The sequence below is a fragment of the Octopus bimaculoides genome, chromosome 19 (assembly GCF_001194135.2).
Source record: "Octopus bimaculoides isolate UCB-OBI-ISO-001 chromosome 19, ASM119413v2, whole genome shotgun sequence".
NCBI lineage: Eukaryota > Metazoa > Mollusca > Cephalopoda > Octopoda > Octopodidae > Octopus > Octopus bimaculoides.
The window spans coordinates 24,707,220-24,713,675 of NC_068999.1; the positions used below are offsets into that span (position 1 = coordinate 24,707,220).

The following is a 6,456-nucleotide window of genomic DNA, read 5'->3' on the forward strand; positions in this document are numbered from 1 at the left end:
ATATATATAACGATAATGATAGCTATCGAAATAATGAACTACATGTTTAACATTTTAACGTTTATCCTGTAAGACGGAGAATGCTGAAATATACACAGCAAATCTAAGGATGATCTGTGATACTGATTAACAGATAATTTGAACAATCGTTGAGAGAGCCACAAACACAGAGAGGGGTGTGTAATTTATATACACAAACTGGGATCAGAGAGATCAGTGAAGCAAACGAATTAGGACTTCACGTGGTCTAGTTTGCTTCCTTATGATTTCTTTCGACTGCTGAATTCAAAATCGATATAGTATTTAATTCCTCCTTAACTTATAGTATACTTACAAATCAAAAACTACATTTTATCATCTTTTTGGCGATGTCATGGATATTTTTTCTAAATTCGTTCTGAAAGATTCGAACGTGAAAATGCTAATCGCTGTTGTGTATGCCACGGAAAAACAACTTCTTTATAACGAATATGTGTTCATAGTGCACTTGACTCATTAAGGGATTCTGGGACACCGGTGCTTCGACAGAGTTGTGTTTCATCAGTCACAAGCACACGGACCAAGGAATATAACGAGAGCTGCTGGTTTTGTTTCTAATTTCAGTCAACAAACTGTTCGTTGGTCTGTGCTGATATCTGATATCTAATAGCTGACACATGGCGATTTATTACCGATTGAGAGATATCAGCTAGGGCCAGAGAACAGTTTGTTCGCTAAAATTATAAACAAGGCCATTGGCTCTTGTTAGATTCATTAGTCTAGGTGCTTCTAGCTGACAAGACACATGTTAAAACACCGGCCTCCCAGAATCCTTTGTACCAATGAAACGAGTGTGTTATGAACACAGTCGTTGTCAAGAGTAAGCTGTCTACAACAGAAATTAGTATATTCAAGTTGGAATCTGCCGGAGTGTTTAATATTAAAATGCAAGTCATCGTTTTAAATCTTGCTGTTCACCGCGCCTGTGATGATTTATTCTCATGTTTATGTCATATGGTTAAAAAGAAAATGAAGATCTAAAACAGACTGTATATATGTGTATATAGTGATTGATTATTTATATCAGATTAAGATGCTAATGTCCCTTGTAATTTTAAGGATTAAAAAATATATTATGAAATAGTGTTAAGAGATCTATTAAGAAAGTAAAGAGTTATGTTAATCTTCCCCTTCAAGGTACCATCAGGTCAACGATGTCCTCCTTGGCAAGCGCTCACAACTACGATCGGTTTGGGACTGTTCTCAGTAAGTGATATATAGATTAGTTGTCCATTTACTGTTTTAGCAACTCACTGCTGAGGCGGTCTCCCACACCAACACTTGCCAATCATGACAGTTCACTCGAGACTGTCGAATGGCTGGTGGCATATATGGTCAAAATATATCAGTTTTAGGTTGTGTCCAGTATTTACCAAGCTAGGTGGTTTTCCAGTTTGGTCTGGGAGGATGCGTTGGTCTTGCAGGGTGTCCATAGAATCTGCAGCTTGCGACACCAAAACTGCACCCATAGCTGTGGACTTCGCACTGTTGCTCAATGTTTGCTAGCCATACCTCGCAGTTGTACTGAACCACTAAGAGATCCGATTACTTCACCACTCATTTTGGGTGGCGATACGTCGTGATCTTTCCATGACAAGCTGAGATAAATGATTTGTGGATAGACAATGTTGAAGTAGTCTACTGTCATTCTAAGTGTTGTCAATTTAAAGATTAACAAATCTTCTGAACACAAGAAATCATTCTTTAAAAAGTATGTTACACCTAAATTTCTTTACTTATTTCTATGTCACCCTTGAACCAGTCTTCTAAACTTACTCTATTGTGAAACTAAATTCCTAACGAGCTGGAATGGCGATCCCTTGCCAATATCCAATAATAACTATTTCGTTCAATAAACATCAGTAACGTTTGCAAGTTAACTCAATACGTGAAACAATTTCAACTTTTCTAAATCTGAGTTCTTGGATCTTTGAACGAAATTTCTTATATTGATAACATGAGAAATGTTTTCTGCATAAGACGTATAGTTAAGTGTACACTAGCATAATGTAATGAAATTTTAGTCAATTGAAATTATACCAGTAATGAAAAAACAAAAACCAATTGGTGTTAATAGCAATTCTTAACAATTCTCTCTCTCCTCTCTCGCATCTCTCTCTCTCTCTCTCTATCACCTTCTAATACACACACTAGTAGTTGGTTTGTTTTACTGCCCTGTTCCAAGACAGAGAAATTGTCTATTGCTTCACTCCCGTCTCTCTCTCTCTCTCTCTCTTCCTGTCAATCTCTTCTATGTCTGTCTGTCAGTCTCAGTTATCTCTCTTTCTCCTCTTTCTCTGTCATTACACAAACAAGAGCCACTTCCTATTCAAAGTGAGAAATCTATTATTACTGCTGTTAGCACTGATGATGCAATTGTTATTGCTGCTGTTGTTTTTATTGCTATTAATGTTTATGTTAATACTGTTGCTGCTGCTGTTGTTGCTGCTGCTGTTGTTGTTGTTGTTGTCGTTACTAATAATTATAAAGATGGCTGAAACAACTAACACAGTTGTTGCAACGACAAGAATGCCACTGTCTCAAATTGACACAGGTTCACAAATTTATAAATGGGGGTAGGTTCCCTTCAATTACATAAATACATAAACGGTACATATTGTGTCGGCTGCAGACAGTGGATGAAAGACGAAGTCAACATTCGCATGATTTGAACTCGTGATTTAAAATATTGATTTTCAAAATAGGTAGAAGGCTTCGTTTTTTTCCCTTTTTTCCCGTAGTCGATTAAGTTGAGCCTTCTCTTCGACTATATCTTATCCCCCCACCTTCTCTTCTAAATTGGTCCTTATTTTATCGACCCTTGACCGTGTCCATTATTTTCATGTCCATTTCGGGAATCAGTGGGCAAAACATATGAAACATACAGGTAGTGCTTATTTTCAGGTAGTTACTTTGTATTCGCTTCGTTGGTAGAGAGCTTATTAGAATTCACTTCCAAAAGGTTGTTGTTAGTTTTTTATTCAGAGGCAGCCGTCTTATGGAGTTGGGACCTCTGTTGGATAACTAAAACACACCTTTGTCCAACAGCATGCTTTCTATCACGAAAGCCTACTTTAGTAAATACAAGTTCATGTACTTTTACACTTTGACAGCTTTCTGTGACTGATGAAGTTGGTGTGGATGGTGTCAGCTTCAATTTATGTTGGTCAATATACGAAGAAAAAAAAAACGGAGTTTGTAAGATCAAGGGTCTTGTCGGTAGAAGAGAGAGAGAGAGAGAGAGAGAGAGTGACAGACAGACAGAAACTGAGGGAGAGAGAGGGAGTATATACGTGAGTAAGTGACCTGGATGGCCTATTTTTTTGTCGATACTTATGTCATACCAGATTTCTAAGCTGAAAACCTCATGTGAGTTATATTTGTACTTATAGAGAGTCAACAACTATTCAGGACAACTAAACTTTCTGATATGCATTTTTGGCAATTTTGTAAATGTCTTCTCATCATGTAACTCATCAGAAAATTTGAGAACATTTTTAATGAGGGTTTTAGCTGTGAGCTGTTCATGAGTAGAGAATGAATAGTATTTCAAGATTGATTTATTGATATGTGTTCTGACTGCTTCTTGGTTCTGTTGAATGAGAACAGGTTGTTAATGTCCTCATTGTTGGATATTTAGGGTGATATTCGTATACATGATAGACTCGTATGCTTTGGTTGTAGGAATGACGCTTTTATGGGGAGTTTAAAAAAGAGTGGAAGTTATCATTTATCCGGATGCATAGTAACTAGACGTAACAGTATACATAGTAAGTAGAGAGAACGAAAAACTTTGAGTCAACTGAATCAAAGTCTTGGGGCACCAGTCCAATACACTTAATAGACAACAAACTACTATTAAGCAAAGAGCACTCTCTTACATGCTGGGTTAAAACATATTTGTCAATTTCAGTCATCGACTTTTGACAATTGAGGCCAGAATCTTTGATTATACCGTAATGCAAATTCCTCTTTAAGAATCTGTTGAATTGAAATGTGTGACATCTCGTAGCCTATGCTACTCGATATTGTGAAATATTACTATCTCTCAGAAAATGCCATAAAGTAAACTCAAGAGCCGAAGAACAGCTAGCGACAACCTCGATAGTTTTCTTTTATCAGCTTGACCGAATCAGTTCTCGTATAATGTGTACTCTCTGCTAAGAGGAACAGTATCATTCACCCACGACTATGGGTGAATATATTCTTAAGGTTAACATTTAATCACTCGCGAGCTGTTCTAGATTTCACCACTAATTCAGTTCTCAACCAAATTTAATGCAGTTTTTTGTTTTTAGTAATGATGGTTCAGTACTAAGCTACATTGGAAATAAAATAATTGAAATTTGGTTCATTAAAAAAAGAAGTTAAGCCAAAATATGTGAGATGAAAATGGGAGAGTAAGGCGAAAAATTGACTCCGAATGAAAATATCTCAGTTATTTTAAAAGAAAAGTATGGATTATTTGGGTTTAAAAGAATATGCTCATTGAGAAGAATCTTCAAGTGAAAACCTCGTTAGAAAATATTAACTATGAAAACAGTAGTGTGACTTTAAGTGACGAAAAAATCGTAAGTAACCCCCAAAATTGACTTTAAATCAAAATATCTCGGCTATAGTAAAACAGAATTATACAATAGTTGTGTTGATATAAAAAATTTCTTTGAGAGGAATCCTGTGGTAAAAATCTCGACAAAAGATATTAGCTACAAAAACGTGGTACAGCGTTAAGTGACAAAAAACAGGTGACCATTTTAACAAATCAAAATATTTTTGTCATGTTAAGATATTTAACATTATAAAAGAGTGTAGCGGCTGTCAAGGGTCATCTAGCTTAACCAACATTTGAAAGATACAGGTTTCGATTCTCTGTAGCGGTCTGCTGGTCGCTTTTTTTAAAAAACTCCTTTTTCTATTTTCTTCCCGATCTTCCAAACTGTTTTCACTGCTATTTTGCGTTTGAGATTTCCTTTATTTCTAGTAAAATACCAACTCACTCGGCGCTTGAAAGTTTGTTCATAGAAATAGATATATTGAAACTATCAAAACAAGCACTTTGTGTATAAATGATGTTGTTGCTGTTAGTGAACATTTTTATCATCAATTACAAGCTACATTGAATAAAGTGTCTTTGACAAAATATAATCCAATTTGTTGCAACATCACACATTAACTTTGGAGAATAGAGTATCAACAAAGAGGGGCTCCTCACGTTCATAGGAAAATTAGGATGGATCAAACACTTATTTAAGACAAAGATTCTCTAGAAAACATTCAAAAATTTATTGAACAATATATTCCTTGCAGATTGCCATGTTCGTATCTAGCTCTTTCGCAATTTGTTCAGCCGTTGCAAATGCATTCAAGTAGCAAAACTTTCTAGAGAAGTTATGGAAAAGGAAAAAATGTGATCCGAAAATGTCGATATGGCTTTCCTAAGGCTGAAGATTCAATTCCTTCCCCGTTGCTGAAAGTATCAAATTAAGAAGAAATGGGAAAGATGTTAAAAGGCTTCATCAACTTCAAAGAAAATCATCCAGAGAAAAATTATCAGTGATTAATATGGCAGGCAAATGTTGGCTGTCATTATATTGGAGAAAATAGTATGACGTTAACCAGAAATGTGATTAGCTGCCAAACAAAAGCCGAGAGAAATGAAGCTGAAGGTATTTGAGAAAATTTGTTTTCATATTTTAGTTTTGCATTTTATTGCAAATTTCTTTGTATTAAGCTAAAATATTTGTCATATGTTTAGTATTACTAGAATGAAAAACTATACAGATGAATATAAGTAATTATAATAACAGAAGTGTTGCCTCTAAATAAAAAGTGGATTAGAATGAAAAATGCGGGCGCAGAGTGAAGAAATATTCTGAGACATTGAACCTGGAAAAGCACAGGACAAGGTAAAAAGAAACAAAAACTTAAAATATTGTTGCTGAAGTCAGAGTTTAAAAACTAAAATAGTAATAAATGCCCTTTATATTTTTTATTTTCACTGAAGTTCAATCTAATAAATTCTCGAGCCTTGTGAGTGGATTTGCTACACGGAAACTGAAAGAAGCCTGTGGTATATATATATATATATACTAAAAATGAGGTGGGCCCGGTTTGTGGGATTGCCTTGGGTTTCCCGTCCATAAAGGGTTTAGTTTTATGGCATATCGTCAGATCCCAAACAGGAGGTCTTGGGCGAACAGGTTTTGGAATATGACGATACGCTAAACTCTTTATGGACGGGAAGCCTGGGGTGGTCTCATAGGCCGGCTTTCCCCATTTTGAATATATACTGCTCTATATCTTAGAGGGTGCCTCTTCTTTCGGATTTATGTTCTCTACAAACGATATATATATATATATATATATATATATATTTACACACACACACACACACACACACACACACACATACATACA

The 6,456-nt window shown here is 35.5% G+C and overlaps 1 long non-coding RNA gene across 6 annotated transcripts in view; it reads left to right on the forward strand.

The window, feature by feature from the left end:
* LOC106876430 (uncharacterized) overlaps positions 1-6,456 on the forward strand; it is a 56,704-nt gene that overhangs the window by 48,101 nt on the left and 2,147 nt on the right. For all 6 annotated transcript variants that reach the window (XR_008266260.1, XR_008266258.1, XR_001410246.2 and 3 more), the window contains one exon: positions 5,347-5,705. This is a non-coding gene — a long non-coding RNA (uncharacterized LOC106876430). The remainder of the gene's footprint in view (positions 1-5,346; positions 5,706-6,456) is intronic.